Here is a 20,336-nt window from a genome sequence, read left to right on the forward strand (position 1 = left end):
TATTTACTTTCTTTCCACTTTTCCCTCCTTTGACTGGACCACATAAAAGAATGAAGTGTTATAGTCGTTTTAAACATTTGTTTTTATATGTGCCTGTGCCTGTGTGAGTGCACCATGAGCCGATAAATTCCTGGGGAGACCTGAGGGCGTCAGATGCTGCCTGGGAACTGCAGTTACTGGTGGATGTGGGTGCTGAGAATCCATGTTTCTGCAGCCCCATTTAAAGACCTTCTGGTCCTGCTGTAAGATAGATTTCTTCAGCTGGGATAGTATGAAGGACCATGGGAGTAACTAACATGCCGACAAGGTACTTATTAAAGGGAGACCCTGTCGCTTTGCTGCCATTTATTTAAATGGTAATTTCTTGAAAAGTGATACAGTATTTAGTCCTCCTTCCTGAATATTACCTTACCAGATATTAATGTGAAGACTGGTATGAAGGGCAAGGTGGATAGTAAGATTTCTAGGGAAGGAGAGATCATGAATGGTCAGGACAACAGGCAGCACCAGAGAGGTCACCCACAGTGGGCTGCACCCTCCTAATGTCAGTTAGCAATCGAGAAAGAGCCTCAGCACTACCCACAGTGGGCTTTGCCCTCCAATGTCTATTACCAACCAAGGAAGAGCCTAAGGTAGCACTGCCAGCCGTGGGCTGCATCCTCCTTGGCAATTACTAACCAAGGAAAAGCTTCAGGAATGGCCCAAGCCTGTCCTCAAGTAACTGGACTGTGTAGAGCTGAAGCTCTAGGAGGTACTGTCTGTCCTTAGCTGTTCGTCTCATAAATGTTTCTAAAGTGTTGCTTTGTACTTCTATCACAGGAGCCCGCATTTCTCACTAGATAAAAGTCAAGTCTGGGTTTCTTACATTTTCTAATTTGATTGTGGCCCTCTGCTCTTGGCTAATCACTATCCCTGGCTTAAGTGTATCACATGGCACTCCTACTTTTGTCCCCAGAAAGTAGCCCATCAAACTTGGTCTCTTGCTTCTGGTTTTTAAGAATTGACTTTGATTCCAGCTGACCCTGACTTGGACAACATCTTCTGATGTGTTTTCTGTGCTCTCTGAGCCCCTGATTGGTGCTGTGGAGGTTGATAGTCACGTCTTCATAGCGTCTTACCTATTGTGTCCTCAGACTCTAACATACAATGTATAATTGAACATAGGTGTGGTGAAATAATATTCCTGAGTGGGAGAAGGTGACTGCTTAAATACTGGCTTCTGAAGAAATACTGACTGCCTGGATAGAGTTACCATTAGAACTTGCCGTTTTCTTGTTCCTGTGAGCCCTGAATCTCAGAGGCAAACACTATCAATACTTGGCTCTCCCTCTAGGTGCCAGAAAAGGCCAACAAATGCTAGAGTCATTCCTATTCTGTCTCTGCACTGCTGATTCCAAACACTCTTCAAGTATCTTTGACCTTGAAAGGGTCATTCATTGCTTCGATTTGGAGCAATAATTCTTAAACTTTTTTGGTTTACATGAATACTCTTTTTAAAAAGTTGTAGAAGAAAATTTATTCCATTGCACATTTTTTTGGTTCTTGAGGCACGATCTCACTATGCAGTCCTGGCTGGCCTGGGACTTAGTGTATAGCTTATACTGGTCTTGAACTCTCTGGGGGCCCACCTGCCTGTGTCTCTTGAGTGATGGGATTAAAGGTATGAACCACCACACCTGGCCCCCTTGCACAACTAAAGCACATTAAATTTCCCAGGTCTGATGTCAGTAGGTAGCATGTTCATCTTAGCATAAATATTCACGTGTTAATATAGGCACCATTCTTTATGTCGAATGGACTCTAAAACCTATAGAAATTCCATTATCCATATAGAAAATGCATAGAGGGGCTGGAGAAATGACTCTGGTTAAGAGTACATACTGTCATTGCAGAGAACCTGAATCCAGTTATCAGCAATCATGATGGGTGGCCCATAGCCTCCTGTAACTCCAACTTGAGGGAATCTGATGCCCTCTTCTGGCCTTTGTGGGCAACTGTATTCACATGCACAGATGTACACACAATTTTTAAAAAACAACCCAAGAGATGAATATTTTATAGTGCACCTTTTTCTTAAATTACATAGTTACTTCAACTACCCTACTCCATCAGGATTTTCTAATACAGGAAAGCCAATAAAAATGCCCTGTTGGACCTAAAGGTTTAATGAAAATTTAGGGTTGTATTAGTGCAAATGAAGGAAAACTGTTTTACATTAGGCTGTCAGACAAAGGATAAAAGCAGTGAGACATAAAAATTGGTCATTCCCTCCACTTAGGAAGTTCCCAAGGTAGTCACTTTACTATCGATTTCACTACAGGGTTTAGCTCCTGTGTTTGAGAGTGGTGGCTAGGCTGGAGAGCAGGGGCCATTCCCACTGGACCAATAGATCTCATCCTATTTTATTGCATACTTCTGTCTTGAAAGCCATAGAAGTATTTTCAGTATTTGATTTTAAAGAAATGTAAACTGTGGAGTACTCCTTGGGGCGGTGTTCAGGGCATTAGACTATCATGATATTAGTCAAGCATTCTACCACAGAGCTACATTCATGAAAGAGCACCTAGTATTCTGTGTCTAGTTTTAAAAACTTTTATCCATGCAGGTGTGAATACAGCCCCTACATAAAGAGAAGGAGGAGGAGGAGGAATGGAAATAATTTTTGGGACATTTTTATTCAGTGTCTCATGTCAAAGATTACATTGTGATCTGTGTTCAAAACTGACTTTTCAAAAGACATCAGTTAATAATGATTAGCCTCTTGGTCTTTTATTGTTGAAAACAATGGGTTATAGGTTATATGACTGCTAGAAGTGTTTGTTACTTAGAATTATATATTCTCAGGTTTGGGAGTGCAAGCCCCAAGGGTCTGCCAAGACTTCTGTGCATATTAGTTGGACCTGCTGTGCATATTAGTTAGGGACTGCCTGCTCCAGTATGTTCAGGAAGAAGTGGGATAGTCCAACCTGTTGCTTTCAAAACACCTTTTGTACACAAATAGTATTTTTATATAATTCGCACTTTATTTTATTATACTATATACCCCTGATTTTATATATGGCAAATATCCATCATATAATAAAACCAAATAAAATAAACATCATGGTAAGCCAACCAAATCAGACTAATGTTGTCAGTAAAAGTGACTTGTGAATAAAATGTGCTAATGAATTCTGAAGACATGAAAAGCATCAAGAAACAATATAGACTGATAAAGAGGTTATAAAGAGGCAGATAAAGAAACTGATAAAGAGTGCATACAAGGAGCTGGAGAGAGGGCTCGGTGGTTAAGAGCACCTGCTGCTTTTGCAGAGGACGTGGTTTTGAGTCTCAGGACCCACATAGTGGTTCATAACTCTAACTCCAGTTCCAGGGGACCCAGTGTGTTTCTGAGTAGGGGTCTTAGAGATGGAAGCAGCTCAAATCTTCATGCTTGCAGACCAAAACTCTTAGCCACTGAGCCGGTTCTCCAGTGCTCTGGTAGATATATTTAAATGGGGCAGATGTCTGAAATTGCCAAGCTCTCCACCTTTGTGCGGGAGTGTTAATGCTTCAGGCTTGTGCTCCTGGAGTGAGCTGAGGTGAGTGAGGTACCTTGGTTTTGTGGACAGGATACATTGAAGTGTGTGTTTCAAGTTGGTCAGCTGAAGGAATGTATACAAAGGTTGAAAATATGGAGTAAAATTTAAGATTACCCTTCCATGGGGTCCCTTAGAAGATGTCTCAGCACACTACATATAGACATACCCTAGGTAGAATGGAAACAAACCTGCCCCTGGATAGGGGATGTCCTTCTTGGCCGTGACTATATATTCTTTTATTGGTTGATGAATAAATCTGTTTTGGTCAATAGACAGGCAGGAGATATAGGTGGTGCTACCAGATTAGAATTCTGGGAAGACAGAAGGCAGGGAGCAGTTGCCAGAGCGAGACACCATGTAGCTACTGGGAAGATAGGACACCTGGGCATTCCCCGGTAAGCCAACAACACATGGAGATATGTAGATTAATAGAAATGGGTTAATAATTAAGAGAGAACCAGCCAATAAGAAGTCTGAGCCATTGGCCAAACAGCTTATAATTAATATAAGCCTCTGTGTGTTTATTTGGGATTGAAGAGCAGCGGGACCGCCAGAAACTTCCGCCTCCACCCCTGCCTCGTGAATGTCATGTAGTCTGTTCCCCAGACAGTACCAGCCTTGGACTTCTTTCATCTGATGTCAGGCATGCCACCTGCAAGCACTCGCCTTACCTCAGTCTGGAGTTTATTCAGTCCTGAGCTGTGAGGCAACCATGCGCACCAGCAGAAGTACAGCCAAATGACTTTTCCGTCACTCGCTGACCTTTGTTTTCTTACTGCCGAGCTGCACTCTTGTTGCCTTGTCTGAAATATGTGAAGAACAAGGAAACTTGCATCCATTTTGTTTGGTGAGGACGATGCAACCTCCAAACGCCGCATTGATTCTAATTCAGGAGGAGACAGGTAAAATCTAATAAAGACACTTTAAGTCGCAATCCATTACCACCTACATTGCTTCAGCCAACCCTTGCATCTTACCACTTAGTGATCTGAGAGGCCAGAGGGAAGCGAAGCCTTGTAAAATAAAGCAGAAGAGAAATTCAGTGTAGTGATTTGGAGTATTATGTGATTCTTTGCTCAGATATGGAGATTGGTGATAGAAGATTTTTATGCTTAGAAAACGTGGGTCCCCCCCCCCCTTTGTGTTTGTCTCAAGTCCTCTGCAAAAGCAGCAAGCATCCAACTCCTGAGCCATCTCTAATCCCCGGTTGTTATTCTTGAGACAGTTATTCAAAAATCGTATTGTACTGCCACATTTTTTTCATGCCCCTACTAGTTAGTCACTCATCTCAAGGCTCAGTTTGAGCACCGGGCTTGGGGAGACAGTTACTACTGTTCAGAGAAGAAGGAAACATAAGTATTAGAGGTTCTCGCCCTTCCTAATGCTGCATCCCTTTAATACAGTTCCTCATGCTGTTGTAACCCACAACCATAAAATTATTCTCATTGCTACTTCATGTCTTAGGGTTTCTATTGCTGTGAAGAGACACCATGACCACAGCGAAAATATTTCATTGGGGCTGGCTTAAAGTTTCCGAGGTTTAGTCCTTTACCATGCTGGGACACGGTGGCATGTATGCACACAGTACTGGAGCCAAGACATCTACATCTTGGCCTGCAAGCAGCAGAAGTCTGTCTCACTTGGCACATATTGAGAATATATATATATATAAGACCTCAAAGCTCACCTCCACAGTGACATATTTCCTCCAAATTATGCCACTCCTATGGCCAAACATTCAAACACATGAGTCCTTGGGAGCCATATGTATCCCAACCACACTTCATAACTGTAATTTTGCCACCGTTATGAATTGTAAATGCTTTCTGATGGTCTTAGGTGATCCCTGTGAAAGGGCCATTTGACCCTGTAGGGGTCATGACCACAGGTTGAAAACCGCTGCATTAGGAGCTTCTCAAGGCAGACAGATTTCTACAGCAGAGGCAGAACCAGAGTTCATGCATGCTGCATGTGGGTCCCTAAGCTCGAGTACTCACCTTACTCCTTGTGGTGATGCTGAAGGTGTGTCTTGCACCTCTTGGCAAAGGCTTTATGAAATCCATTGCTCTGGCCTCTGATATTCTGGGAATTTCTCCACTAGCTTCTAGGGTAGTTCACTGGTGTCACCAGCACCTTGACGTCAGTACGTGAAGAAACAACTCATGCCTATTCCCTCTCCCTCTCCCCGTTCTATCCCCAGCAACACACAAAGCCAAGTCAGGGCTGGCTCATACCACTTCTGCTTCAACCTGCCAGGTCCCTGCTCTTTGCAAATGCTGGCACTTCCCTTTCCATGCTGTGGGCACTCGAGGGCAGAACGCCTAAGCGTTATTGCACTTTGCGCCTAGTCTGAAAGCTTGTTAACTACTGAAGCTGGAGGCAAGCGTTTGTTTCCAAGAGCTGTACATGAACCTGCTTAACGTTGCCTGTGCTCCTTTGCTGGCTCTTCATTGCCCTGACACGTAATCTATTGTCTGTACAAGGCTCTGAACCAGTTTGCAGTAAAACACTTGCTTGTGGGCTGTCCTCTGTTGTACTTGTGTTTTTCTTGGCCATGTGCTTAAGTATATCTCCTCATCGTTTTTGAGTAGTCCAGGTTGTCCTTAAACACTTGTGACCTCAGATTCATGCCAGTCCTCCAGCTGTGACTCCCCAAGTGTGAGTTACTTCTTTAGGCTTCTACTTCTTGAATGATCTTGAATGTGAAGGGTTGCATATTGCTGAGTAGTTGTTAACTTCGTTTTTACTTTACCAATATCCAGTCCAGTAACATGCAATAATAATTGTGGTTTTGATACTCAAGTAGGGAATACTTGCTAACTATCTTACTCTAATTGACAACGAAAATCAGGTTGCAAGAGTCAATCAAAGAGCAGCATAGTGTTTAAGAGCATGGTGTTGGGCTCAGGACTGCATTTTGATCTGGATTCTGACACTAGTGGTGTGGCCTCAGCAAGTTACTTAATCTTCCTGAACTCTCGGCTTTCCTGCAGAACTTAATAGGGTTATTGTGGGAGCCCAGTGAGCTAACATCTGAATCATGCCCAGGGAATGATTGCTCGATTTAACAAGAGTATCTCAGTGTAGGGCAGGAGCAAACAGTTTCACCATTCATTGTGGTACTAAAGGCTGTCCCAAACAGCACAGCATACTAGACTCTAGAGCTTTGTAAGTTCTCTATGAGTGTGGGTGAACCTGGATTCTGGAACAGAGTCAGACATACTGACAAAATCAGAGTGGCTCACTGTGGGAATAAGGGAAAGGTGAGGGACAGGAAGGAAGCCAGTGGGCAGGTTCGCAGACATGTCTGCTGCATCTTTTCAGTAGAAGCAAAACCCCTGCTAGCCCTTAATTACCAGATAACCACTACCAAGTAGTGTAAGGTGATTACAGTCATGGTGTTAAGTACTTACTCGGAGGACATTAGGAGGGACAGAAGCAATGATTGATGGGTCAGGTTGTTAGCAGGGCAACTTCTAGTAGAAATGCAAACCAAATCTTGAGGAACAAGCCAGTAAACACTAGAAAAAGGATAATAGCTCACCATGCAGCTAAAATAGGTGCCAATGAATGAAATGGGAACATGGGAATGTGAACACAACTGGATTCTCTAATGTAGTATTTTCCCAGGGGATTCCAGCCTGCCTGCCTTGTGAGGGCGTAAGTCCTGAACCTGTCAGGACGCTTGTATTGGCCCACACCTGCGTCATCTGCCTTGCTGTCATGGAGCCAGATTGACTTGGTGAGACCTGTTCTTGAACTCTGGCCTCAGAGTCTGAAGCATGAAGCCTTTATGAGTTAGAAACATTAGCTCCATCAGTGAGCCAGCTTCCCACATGCCTCCTAGACTGGTTCTACAGTCAGCACTCTTAGGAATGGATTCCCACTGATGTACAATTGCAACAAAATGAGTTATTTGTTCATGGCTCTATAAGTTTCCTCAACAAGCAGTGTCCTAATAGAAAGATTCACTGATAGCATTCAGTGGCTCTTGTCTACTTTATCGTGAGAATCTTCTGAGGAATTTTATTTCAGAATTCCAGACAGGGTGGGAATTAGGTCTGGTCAAAACAAGAGTCAGATCTGGAACGTGAGTTTGCGTGGGCTGTCGGAGCCACTAGCCACTGCAGTTGATAGGATCTGGCCAGCCAGATTCTTTTCCCCTGACAGTCGGGACTGAATGACTCTAGGCATGCACAGCACATCTTGAGTGGAAGTGATGAGTGCTTCCTCTGAGTGACAGTGACATTTCTCCCTACAGACAGGCTGTAAATGCCTGTGAGCAGACGGGGGGGAGCAGCACATGGGCAAAAGGAGAGACAGGCTGAGGCAGAGCTGGCCACGTTTCCTCTCTGGCTCCCATGACATGTTCCTTTATCCTGGGACAAATCCCTGGAGCTTCAACCAGCATGAGCTGGTTTCTGTTGCTTGTGGTTAAAGAGCCAGCTACTCCAAGCTTTACTAAAACCGTATCCACGAAGAACGACCGCGCAGCATACACTTTAAACACTCGGAAGTAGGAAACGGCAGCTGGCTTCCCAAGCGAGCCCGGAAATGGGCTCCTGCTCAGGAGAAGGAAAACCCAAATCCTCTCATTGTTGAGTAGTTCGTCCAACTCTTAGCTTGATTTAAAGAATGGCCCATTGGGGGAAAAAGAAATTAAAGACACTGTGTTGGTGGGAAAAAATTAAAAGAGGCAGAAGAGACTCCATACACATAAGCAAGACTCCAATCAGCCTCTCCACAGAAAAAGGAAAGAGCCAATTCAGCGGCAGTGAATAGTTTGGAGGCAGAGCCAACTCCACTCAGCCCTCAAATATGTACCTGCTGTCTCCCAGCCTGATTCAGCCCAAGGCTGGCAGAGGGCTCATAGCTGAGCTGAGGTTTTTGATTGGTTGGTTTAGCGTATGGCAAAAACAATCAACACTGCCTAAGAAACCGAGAAAGCACATCTGTTTCCGGTGGAAGGTGCTAAGTCACTGTCCCATAGAGGGTGATCTTTGTCAAGCTAGGATGCCCCTAGGAGCTTCCTGCACAGGGCACTTTTACCATTCTCCTCTTGCAAAGTAAGCATGCCATGTGCAAGATTCTGACCACCGCCACACACCTAACAACCCAAATGGAGACACTTGTCCAGCCAGAGGGCTGGGGCTTTGTAGGAGCATCTTCCAGGACAGGTGGTAGCTGCTTATTCCAGCCCTTCCTTCCTTGTTCCTGTGGACACACGGTGGCCCTGAGCCCAGGCAGCCAGCTGGCTGGCAGATGCCGGAAGAGGGATGGGAAATGCATGGAGCAGTTCTGAGTAACCCAGGCAACCACACTGGCTTCATCATGCCCCTGCATCCCAGACCATAGGTTTTCAAAATTGTTCTCCAGAAACTGTAAGTGCTCCAGAACACTCAGAAGGGGAAGTCGGTCTTGCATCTCGGCATCATCTGGCTTCAGAGCAGCTGTCCGAGTATTAATTGGGCTCCTCATCTTCCCATTTCTAGAATTGATTCATAATAACCGATGTTCAAGGCTTAAACGGTGTGTTGGGGTTGCATGAGTGCACGTGTGCAGAGGTACACCCTGCTATTATGCTTCATGTGTCTTAGCTTGATTCCTTCATAGGCATTCAGGAGGAGAATGACACAGAAAAACCATAGGCGACTGTGTTCTTTGAAATCACAAACCTGAAGCCGGGCGTTGGTGGCGCAGGCCTCTAATCCAAGCACCCAGGAGGCAGAGGCAGGCTGATCTCTGAGTTCGAGGCCAGCCTGGTCTACCGAGGGAGTTCCAGGACAGCCTCCAGAATGATACAGAGAAACCCTGTCTCCAAAAAACCAAAAAAATAATTAATTAATTAAAAGCTGGAAGTGGGTCAGCTGGGGATTAAACTCGGGCCCTCTGGCTCCGGAGCACCAAGTGGCAATGTCCTCCAAGAAGAGCCACAAGCAAACACAAAGGTTAGCCTTTCTCAAAAGTGACTGTCTCAGCCTCACCTGCACACTGGAGTCACTCAGGAAGCTGTGACCAGGGCCGATGGCAGCCCCTTCTGTAGGGACATGATCGTCGATCCCAGGAGGAGCGGGTTTGTTCTGTAAATATTGGCAAGTTCCACATTGGAAGAGCAGTCAGGAGGATTCAGTGACAGATCTAGGTCAGCACTGACTTGGTTTCCACAATAGGGAATTTCCCTCTTGGCAAAGTGTTCAACTGTGCATATGGACAGTGTCCTATGGGAAGGAGAAAGCATGCCAGTAGGAGTGCTCCTAACGGCTGTGGGACGCAGAGAACACTTCCCGTTTTCCACCTTCGTGTGGGTGCAGTCTGCTCAGTCGTAGCTGGTGCACATCGTGGTCTACCTGTTTGGTGGGAGAGCACAAAACCGTCTGCAAGAGGAGGCAGGAGGACAGGACATGGGAAAGGACACAAAACCAGGTCTAGTGTGTGCGACTCTGTCATTCGTGTTCCCAGGTAAGGTGAGTCCTAGGAGCAAGTGCCCAACTATCGTAACATCCGAGGATACCAGCATAAGTCAGCAAGGTAAGTGATATTTTAGATTATTCTTTTAAGAAACGGGCCAGCAAGGTGACTGAGAGAATAAAAGCTTCTGCAGCCAAGCCTGAAAACCTGAGTTCAAGACCCAGCCCCCACTGATCCTGCAAGCTGTCCTGACCTCCACATGTATGCTGTGACACTTGTACGTGCACACAAGTATGTTCACATGCACTACAAGAAATAAATGCAATGCTGTACAAATAAAATTTTGAAAAAGAAATGCAAAATTAATGTATAAGTTACATGCTAAATAATATGTAAATAATTATGGACAGCATCAATAAAATAGGTATCACAGTGAGGGAGGAGGAGTGTTGTGCAAATGTAGGGTTGGGAACCATCTTTATTTAAGATTTTTTTTTTCAAAGATGGATTTTGGTTTTGTTTGTATGCAATACTGTGAATGGGACTCAGGCCCTAATTTTGATTCCCAAAAATATTATACTGAAATACATTTTCGTGTGTGTGTGTGTGTGTGTGTGTGTATGTGTGTGTGTGTGTGTGTGTGTGTGAGAGAGAGAGAGAGAGAGAGAGAGGAAGAGAGGGGGGGGGGGAGAGAGGGAGAGGGAGAGAGAGAGAGAGGGAGAGAATTCATATGTCATGACCTGAGTGGAGGTCAGAGGTTAAACCCTGAGGCAGGATCTTGTGTCTGCTGCTGGGCTGCATATTCCAAGTTTGCTGGCTCCCAGGCTTCAGATGATTCTACCTCCCATTCTAACAGGAATACTGCCAGTGTTACAGATGTGCACCACTACATCCGGCTTTTTCCATGGCTTCTGGGAATGAACTCAGGTTGTTAGGCTTGTGTGACTAGTGTCGTGACCGGTTGAGCCACCTCCCCAGCCAGTGAGGTGTTTGATTTTCTTAAATTCTGTGTCCCACGTGAGCCCCAGGAGACACTCTTTTGGCTTGTTGATCCTTCTGAGCTGAAGGAGGGAAGTACACTGAAAGCCTTTTATATAGCAGCAGAACACTGAACCTCCCAAGAGCTGATTGGATTTCCTGCATCAAAGGGGAGATTTCACCAGAGAGATAACCTAGGTGTTGAGTGCTGGCAGCGGAAGAGAGGAGGAGAGGTAGCCATCTTCAGCATGTGTCACCAAACACAGCCTGTGAAATGCCCGTGTTGGCTGACTCATGTGGCTGCGGTGAGTTCTGGACCTGCTTTCATGCAGGATCACTCACGGTTGCCTTGGTAACCTGCTTAACCTCCCATGGTTCTCATTAGTAAACGAGAGCTCACAATGTGTCCCTCACAGGGATGTTCTAAAGATAAGTGGGTCAGGAAGTAAAGAGAGACAATTAAATAGGTAGAAGACAGATAGTGTGTTGATAGGTAATAGATGATGAATAGAGAGAGATGATAGATAAGTGGACAGATTTGTGTATGCCTGGTATACCCTGAGTACTCAAAAAAAGCACAGCTATTCTCACTTCAGTGTAACATTCTCTACCTTCTAAGAGCCGTATCTCCGTATCTCTTCATGCTTGGAACCTGACCCAGCTAACTTTACAACGTCCAGAGGGTAGAGCAAACCAGTTAATAATGTGGCTTAGAATACATGTGAGAAATTGTTATTCAGCAGGAAAAGTCTGGATAATCGGCTGTAGGACTTGCTGCTGTGTGCACTCAAGGGTTGTCCCGCACACGTCTGAGCTTCTGTCTCCCTCCCCAAGTGAGAGTCATGGCTTCCCTGCGGGAATCTACAGAGCAGCGGTACAATACTGTAGTGGGCTGCAGCACACTGGAGGGTGGCTGGGTGAAGGTATCAGTCCTTCGGTGGCCTCATTTCCACGTCTGGGCTGGCTCACTAGGTTCCGATGCTGCACTTTAATGATCTTTAGATGTGGCTTCTTTTTAGGGGCTTTAGAATGGCAGACCTTTCTGCTGATGGTAACTTAACCTAGTAGGGCTATGGAAGGAACAATATGTTTCTAGCTAGACTGTCACTTTAAGTGCATGGGCTAGCTAGATGGCATGTCTGGTGCAACACCATTCCCTTCCGTGAGGGAATGCAGAATGCTGTGACCATGCAAATCTCCCTCTTGGTTCTGCCTGGAACCCTGCCCTTCCGTTTGTGTTCCTGGATGTTTATAACGGACTCACGCAGTGCCTAATGAGTAGTAACCACCCAGTAAGTGCACTACTACTGCCTCAACCCCCATTTGTGCTGGCTTTCATTGCACTGACCTCCGCCTGGGAGCAGAGTTGGAGCTTGTCTGGGGGACATTCTCTTAAGGCTTTGAGCTACTGCCTGCTACCCTTCTTGGCGACGATTTGCCTCTGTCTAACTTCTGCTGTTATGCTTTCTTCCTCTTTTTAGATGGCGAGAGGAAGACTACAGACAGCCCCTTCCAGGAAGAGGCGTCCTCTTGCTTCCTTGCACCTAGCGTCTGTCTTTCTCCTCTACCCATGCTGCCCTCCATTTGTGGCAGCCACGGACATCTCTGCCACTTTGCAGTACTAAGTCTATGATGGATGGCCAGCAATCACACTTGATAAATTACAGAGGGAAGTTTTCATTTAGTCAATATTTGATGGTATCTCTTAGAAGTGGACATCATTCTATCCATGGTTTGCACAGAAACATATTTGAAATTGTTATCTGAAAAAAGCTAAAACATGAATTCTCTCATCTAAATGTCTAATAGAAGAAAACAACTTGTTCAGCCTTTTTTAAAAAGAGGGAAAAAAAAAAACACGATGTCCCAAAGCCTGGAAGAGTGGATTTGAAGGTCTTGAGTTTTAGGCCAATCTTGGCTGTGTACAATAACAAGACCCTTCCCAAGGTGAAAACAAAACAATGAAACAAATTCCTAAGTTTCAAGAAGATGGATGAATGTGGAAGCTATTGTGCTGAGTGGAATAGGACACAAGCTCACATCCATAAGGGATGTAGAGCAGCCACAGTCGTGAAAACAGAGGATGATGGGGAGGAGGAGGAACAGGAGAATGGGGAAACCAGAAGTGTTGGAGTGTGCAGGGTCCATCACAGGTTGGGTTTTGCAGAGCTAGCTCCTCACGTGCTGACAGTCCTTAGTAAATGTGTGGTGGTGTACTTCAAATTCGGTGCGGATAGATTGTGAATGTTCACATACAGAGAGAGTAGCAGCTATGCGGGATGACATATGCTAAGTAGCTTATTCATGGCAGCTTGTGTTGTAAATGAAAACATCATGCTGTACACTCTAAATATGTGGGGTTTTCTTTTCATTATACCTCAGTAAAGCTGGAAAACGTGATATAAAATAGAATAAATACTCCTGTGCTGATTTGCTATGAAAATCTCTCTATTTCAGAAGCTCCGATGTTAATGTGTGAATTTGGGAAACATAGAAAAATGTTTTGAAATGAAGAATCACTCATTATCTCATTGCCCAAAGTGTGAGCATCTGATTTGTGTTTTGAGTTGGAAATGAGTGTTTGTAAGAGTGTACCATTTCAAAAATAACAAAACAAGTATGCTTTTTTTTTCATCTGTGCTCTTTGTGACAGGGTGTGAGGGAGCAGTTTACTATCTCTGAAAGGATGACCTTCGTGATGCTGGTGAGTGGAAGAACCAGGATTTGTCCTGGAATCTTTCAATTCGAATTTGACATTCTTGTCAAGCACAGAGTAGATACTGTGTGATTCATTTATTTGAAGTTTCCCAAGAGGCAATACAAATGTGGACACTAGAAACAAAACAAATACTTCCCTGGATTGGTGTTGGGAGGAGTAGGAGGAGAGTTTAGGGAGTAGTAAAAATGTTCTCTATCTTGAGTCGAGGGGTTGGTTTTATAACTGTAGGCATTTTTCAAAACTCATCAAATTATATTCTTAGGAGCTGGATGTGCTATCACGGGAAAATAGACTTCAGTTTGAAAACTATATATACATACATATATATATGTGTATATATATACATATATATATACATATATAGTTTTGGAGGCTGTCCTGGAACTCCCTCTGTAGACCAGGCTGATCTTGAACTCACAGAGATACACCTGCCTCTGCCTCCCGGGTGCTGGGATTAAAGACGTGCGCCACCAACACCCGGCTGAAAAAAAATAACTTTTATAATCAAAATGATTTCTTCTTGTTAATGTAACAAATTTTCTCACATTTGGTGCTGGAAGACAGTGAGGGCCACTCATCTCACACTGGACTCACAAGTCCAATATGGCTTCACTGAACTAAGATCAAGGTGTGGGCAGTGTGGACTCCTGGAGAATCTAAGGCCTTTTCTTTGTTCCAAAAGATGAGTTTTAAAAAATGGCCCAAGAAGCCTAGCTGTGGTGGCCCACACCTTTAATCCTAGCACAGAAGGCAGCAGCAGAGAGGCAGGTGGATCTCTGTGAGTTCAAGGCCACCCTGGTCTACAGAGTGAGTTCCAGGACAGCCAGTGGTGGCTGAAGGAGCTGGAGAGGTGGCTCAGCAGTTAGGTGGACTGGATGCTTTTCTAGAGGACCCAGGTTCAGTTCCCAGCACCCACATGGTGTGGGTTACAACTGTCTGTAACTCCAGTTCCAGAGGACCTGCTGTTCTGTTCTGGCCTCCATGGTCACTGCATGTGTGTGGTGCACAGACATACATGTAGACAAAACACTGATGCACACAAAGCAAAAATCAATAAAATCTCAAAAGGATATTTAAAGGTGGTTCAAAATATTTTTGGTTGGGTACGGTGGCCCAAGCTCACAGTTCCAGTGGGTAGGAGCAGGAGGAGCATTGGTTTGAGGACAGCTCAAGCTAAGCGGGAAGATAATGAGTTTGAGGCCAGCCTGGGCTAAATAATAAGACTTCATGTTTTTAAAAAAGTAAAAAAAAATGATGGCTTAAAATATTTCTGGTTGGTACAAGCATGAATACCCAGCACTTGGGAGGTAGAAATGGGAGGAGAATGGATATGAGGATAACCTGGGCTACATAGTAAGACTTTGAGTCAAAGAACACCACCACCAACAACAACAACAACAAAAACACCAACAAAAAAAAAAAACCATGGTTCCAAAAAATTTTCAGATGACCCACAGTATGTGAAAAGACACACGACCACAATTTTAATCAAGGAAAATAAGATAAAATAGAAAACCTAAATGCCCTTGGAGAGAAGAATTGCCAAAGTGTGATGTGGTCACAGACCAACTATAGACATGTGAAAAGTTCATAAACTGAGAGTGAAATCACTGGATTGAACACATCTAGATTTGCTATTAGGAATTATCCAATTACCAAAGACTTCATATTACGTTTCCAGTTATGTCAATAAGGACATCAACACTGAGCCGTGATATTGGAAGTCTCCTCTGAGAAGCGATAATTGGGGTAAAGCAGTGACTGGCCTGGAAGTCACACTGCTGGGATGGGGTGACAAGAGAGGCTGTGTGGTATTGGTGGGGGTGGTGACAAGAGAGGCTGTGTGGTATTGGTGGGGGTGGTGACAAGGCTTTTTGGGGTGCTGGCAACTTCTATTTATTGACCTTTGTGGTGGCTATATATTTCTTATTACTGTGCTGTGCATTTTTGTTTTGTATATTCCCTTTTGTGTGTGCTCGATTTCAACACTGAAAGGTTAAAACAAAAACCATAAAATTCCCCTTGGTGGTTCAAGACAAAAAATGAAATCAGAGCTCATTAGAGAGACCCAAGGGCAGAAGCCTACATGGTTCTATTTTTAAACTACTAAGTAAACAAGACAGAGGGCCTGTTAGATGCCCCAACACTAATTTCCCACAATTTTATAGCCAAAACCCAGGTCATCCTATTTCCCTGAAATGTTACTGAAGCAAAACACCAAAATAAGCCTTTTATCTTCTTAGGCTCAATGAAGATCAAACCTACAGCTGTATACAAATCACACTGTAGAATTCTATTTGATTTAAAAAAGAACATATGACAAGGTTGGGCATAGTGGTTTATAGCTCTAATCTGAGTACTTGGAAGTCAGAGGCAAAGGAATCCTGTGTTTGGGATTAGCCTGGGCTATCTAGGGCCATCTGTCACAAACAAACATGCACAAATGAGTAAGTAAACTACATAATAGCTAGTCATGGAAAGGTTCAAAATGTGTTCTCCTGCAAATACTTAGCTGTAAAATTGAGCCTTTCAGCCATTTTTGGTTTTAAAAATCCATGTTTGCAACTACACTTTTGTGTCCTTAGAAGACACATGTTATTTATAGGAAAGTTTTATTTTGACAAGTCACAGGAGCCAGGAGACACTTCTACCATATAGCTCAGCATGCTTTGGGTTGGACATGTGACATGTGACTCAGTAGTCGTCGACTTGCCTGTCATGTGGGAGCCCTTACACAGAAAGATCTGGGGCAGGGGACTGCATGTTTGTCAGGAGAGAGATGGTTTCCTGATTTTGTGCTTAAACAGATTTAAGCATGTAAGATCTCTGAAGACCCACAGAATGCCCTGCGGTCAGTACTGTAAGCTGAATTTGATGGAGCAAATGCTAAATCAAAACTTGGAGAAGGCATTTGTTAGGTAATTCACATTGACAAAATCCTTTGTTTTTCTTGGTCAAAGACCACTGGTACTGTAGAAGAATCACTGCTGTTTCTTTCTTTTAAAACCAAAAATTGGCCAGGCGGTGGTGGCACACGCCTTTAATCTCAGGAGGCAGAGGCAGGTGGATCTCTGTGAGTTCAAGACCAACCTGATCTACAAGAGCTAGTTCCAGGACAGCTTCCAAAGCCACAGAGAAACCCTGTCTCAAAAACCAAAAAAAAAAAAAAAAAAAAAAAACACTCAAAACCAAAAATTGTGTATGTGTGTGTGTGTGTGAGAGAGAGAGAGAGAGAGAGAGAGAGAGAGAGAAGCACATAGCCATACATGTGTGTATAAGCTCATGATACACGCATGTGAGAGAGTGTAGAAATCAAAGGTGTTGTGGAATATTATTTTAGCTGGGCAAAGATGTGTTACATTTGTTTATGCTGCAGAATGCTACCTTACCTGTGTAAAGGTGTGTCGCATTTGTTTCTGCTGCTGTTGTTAATGATGAAGATGTGTTGCAATTGTTCAGTTATTTAAAGATGTGCTGCTGTTTCACCTTGCCTGTCTAAGGTACTTGACTGGCTTAATAAAAAAACGGAATGGTCAACAGCCAAGCAGGAAAAGGATAGGCAGGGTTCATAGGCAGAGTTGATAAACAGAGAAAGAAAGAGAGAGAAGAAAGAAGAGAGAACGACGGAGGAAGAGAGAGAGAGACGCCCAGGGGCCAGCCAGGCAGCCACAGACAGCAGACGCAGAGTAGGACATACAGAAAGAAAAGGTAAAAAGCACTGAAACAGGTTAATTTAAGTTAAAAGAGCTAGCCAGAAACGAGCATAACACAAAGCCGAGCATTTGTAACTAATAAGAAGTCTTTGTGTCATGATTTGGGAGCTGGTTGGTGGCCCAAAAGAAAAGCCTAGTACGGAGGACAACTTCTTGTGGAGTTGGTTCTCTCCTTCCTCCTTTATGTGGTTTTTGAACTTAGGTTTCCAGGTTTGCAAGGTAAGTGTCTTTAACCATTTCGCCATCTCACCGACTCTCTGTTGTATCTGTGCTGTGGCCTCCACAGAACATCATGGTGGCTCCACCCTTGTGTGCCAGCTGGACTCATCCTTTGGAGAATTTCCTCGGGTCCCCTGGCCTTCCTTTTCTCCCTTGGCTCTTTTGGTTGTCGTTCTGGATCTGGACCTTGATAGCTCACACTGAAGCTCACCTGTGGAGTCTGCCAGACTCCCAGCTTAGGGTCAAGGCTCCTGGAAGAACCTGGGAGCTGTGTGTGTTGCATGGTGTGATTCTCACAGTATCTTCTTAGGGCTCTACCACTTTTTCAAAGCAGGCCTCTTCTCCCAGCTCTACTTTAAACATTTGTTTCTATTCATGTTCTATGTGATTGGTGTGAGGGTCCTTCAGGGGCCAAGTTTATAAGTGTTCTCCAAACTCTGGGGTCTCAGGGGAGGCCACTGGGTGCCTGTATACTTAGAATTCCTGGGGCTTCCAGAAGGATGAGTTCCTTTTAGTCAGAAAGCCAAGGTTATGAGTTCTTTGCATCTGTTTATGTATGATCTACTTCCTTCCCATCCTTTCCCCTAAAGTAAAAAGCATGGAATTATTATAGCATCACATTAAAATTGTCCATGTGGTTAATCTATTAGTGAGTCATTAAAATAGATCAAGGTGATGAAACTCAGTTTGATTATGTTCTTATTGTCAATTACCCAAGTTGTTTTCAAGTCTTGCACTGTCTTTGATTTTCTTGAATCTTTTTCTCCACAAAATAAACAAACAAATAAGTAGCCCAGGCTGGCCTCAAGCGTGGCCTTGAACTCTGCCTCTGAAGTGCTGGGCTTACAGGCATGTGCCACCATTCCTGACTCCAAATTTTGCTCTAAGAAGCACAAACGGAAGAAAATCTTTGTCCATTTAGCTTTTTCTCCTCTCCCATCCACTTGTAAGGTACATTCCCACAAATCAATTCTTAAATGTTTTACTGCTTTTGACCCACTGATTATTTTCCCTAAGGATTGCATTTGCTGATGGTGTTTTTCTCTGTTCTTTTGTCAACACTGTTATAATTTCGTGAAACCTTGGCTAACTTCAAGGTTGAAGGTCACCTTGCCACCTTGACACCCATTTCACAGATTCACTCTCCAAGTGAAGCCCTTTTTAATGCTTATTTCTTTATGCTTTCGACTCTCTCCAGATCCTTATTGTCAGTGTAAGAGCAAAGGAGGAAGAGATTTGAAAGAACAAAGGTTGGTCATACACTAACAGCATCAAGACTTAAAGATCTGTCCTGTCACCTGCTTTCTGGGATCTGTCTACACTTATCCACTCAGCAGCACTCATTTTCTACGGGTCCTGTGTGGACAGGGGGCTACAAACAACACAGAAAACGTGTTCCCTTTGTGAAGCCTCCCATCCAGTGAAGAGAGGAACAAAGTGAATGCCATATGCCTGCTGTCTAGTAAATCAAAAGATGGAGATCCCAGGAAAAGAGGAGAGCTGAGTAAGGAGGCCAGATGGCCCCAGGGAGTAAAGAGGCTGAGGATTTAATGGGAGGTCAGATAGCCCCTTAGTGAGAAGGGGACATTTGATCAGAGACATGAAAGATGTGAGTGACACTGTGCCCAGTAAGGCCTGGATGGATGCTTCCAGCAGAGGTACTGGCCAGGACAAGGTTTCTGCCATGGGTAGGGGGACAAAGAGACCAGGGTGGCAGATACAGGCTGACTCACAGATGTAGGAAGAAGAGCTCAGAGAGGCCAGGCGGTGACTATGTAGGGTCACCAACGATGGCACAGGAAGAATTTGGGACTTCCTGAAAGTGAGTCGGAGGTAGCCTTCTTGTGGTGAGTCCTGTCACGTGTTTTCAAAGAGTCTCCTGGCAACCTAAAGAGACTCCAGTAGGGTCAAGGGCAGGGCAGGCAGGGTAGAGCTGTAAATACCCAGAGCCCTCAGGGCTAGAGGTGGTGAGTGAGGGAGCCCAGGGCTCCTGTAAGGTTCTTGAGATTTCCTGAGGTGGGTGGTGTGAGGCAGGGTCAAGAAAGATTTCTGTTTTTCTTGCTTGCTTTCTTTCTTTTTCAGTTTTTTAATTGTTCTTTTTTTAATTACTTGTTTTAGATTATAATTACATAGTTTCTCCCTTTCTTTCCCCCCAATCCCTCCCATATAGCCCTTCTTGCTCTCATATTAAATCTGTGTACACATAGTTAATATACATAAAATATACGTATGTCACCTGCTCAGTCTGCATACTGTTTTCAGTGTTGACCGTTTGGTACTGGATAGCCAGCTGGTGTGTTCTTCCCTGAGGACAAGAGGACTTCTCCTTCTCTCAACATCCCTTAGTTCTCTGTAGTTCTCTGTGTAGGACTGAAGCCTGGTGAGCCCCTCCTCGCCATCCATGTTAACATGTCTTTGGTGTGGAAGGACCAACTTCTCTCTAAGACCTCAGGGGCTACTCCCTATGCAGTGGTCCCTAATTAATGTTTCTGAACAGATCTAGACTTAAAATTAGACTCAACTTTACCCATGAGAATGCAGAAGCGATATCAGGCTGGAGATGTAACTTAGCCATAGAGCACTTAGCTGCCATGTGTGGACCCTGGGCTGGAACCCCAGTATGTACCTCGTTTTACACACACACCAAAACCAACAACTCATGAAGGCAGTACTTTATCCATTTTAAGAAACGACAGATAAGAGCAATTGATTGCGGCG

The 20,336-nt window shown here is 44.2% G+C and overlaps 1 long non-coding RNA gene across 2 annotated transcripts; it reads left to right on the plus strand.

Moving 5' to 3' along the window:
• The first annotated feature begins 10,729 nt into the window (after nt 1-10,729).
• On the plus strand, nt 10,730-19,861 carry LOC121134158. 2 transcript variants are annotated; one of them, XR_005871194.1, is made up of 3 exons: nt 10,730-13,509; nt 13,621-13,671; nt 18,817-19,861. It is a non-coding gene; the product is annotated as an uncharacterized LOC121134158 (long non-coding RNA). The 2 variants fall into 2 exon arrangements; XR_005871193.1 differs by having other exon boundaries at nt 10,730-13,671.
• Nucleotides 19,862-20,336: the final 475 nt, after the last annotated feature.

This window comes from Mesocricetus auratus, unplaced genomic scaffold (genome assembly GCF_017639785.1).
Source record: "Mesocricetus auratus isolate SY011 unplaced genomic scaffold, BCM_Maur_2.0 Super-Scaffold_100026, whole genome shotgun sequence".
Taxonomy (NCBI): domain Eukaryota; kingdom Metazoa; phylum Chordata; class Mammalia; order Rodentia; family Cricetidae; genus Mesocricetus; species Mesocricetus auratus.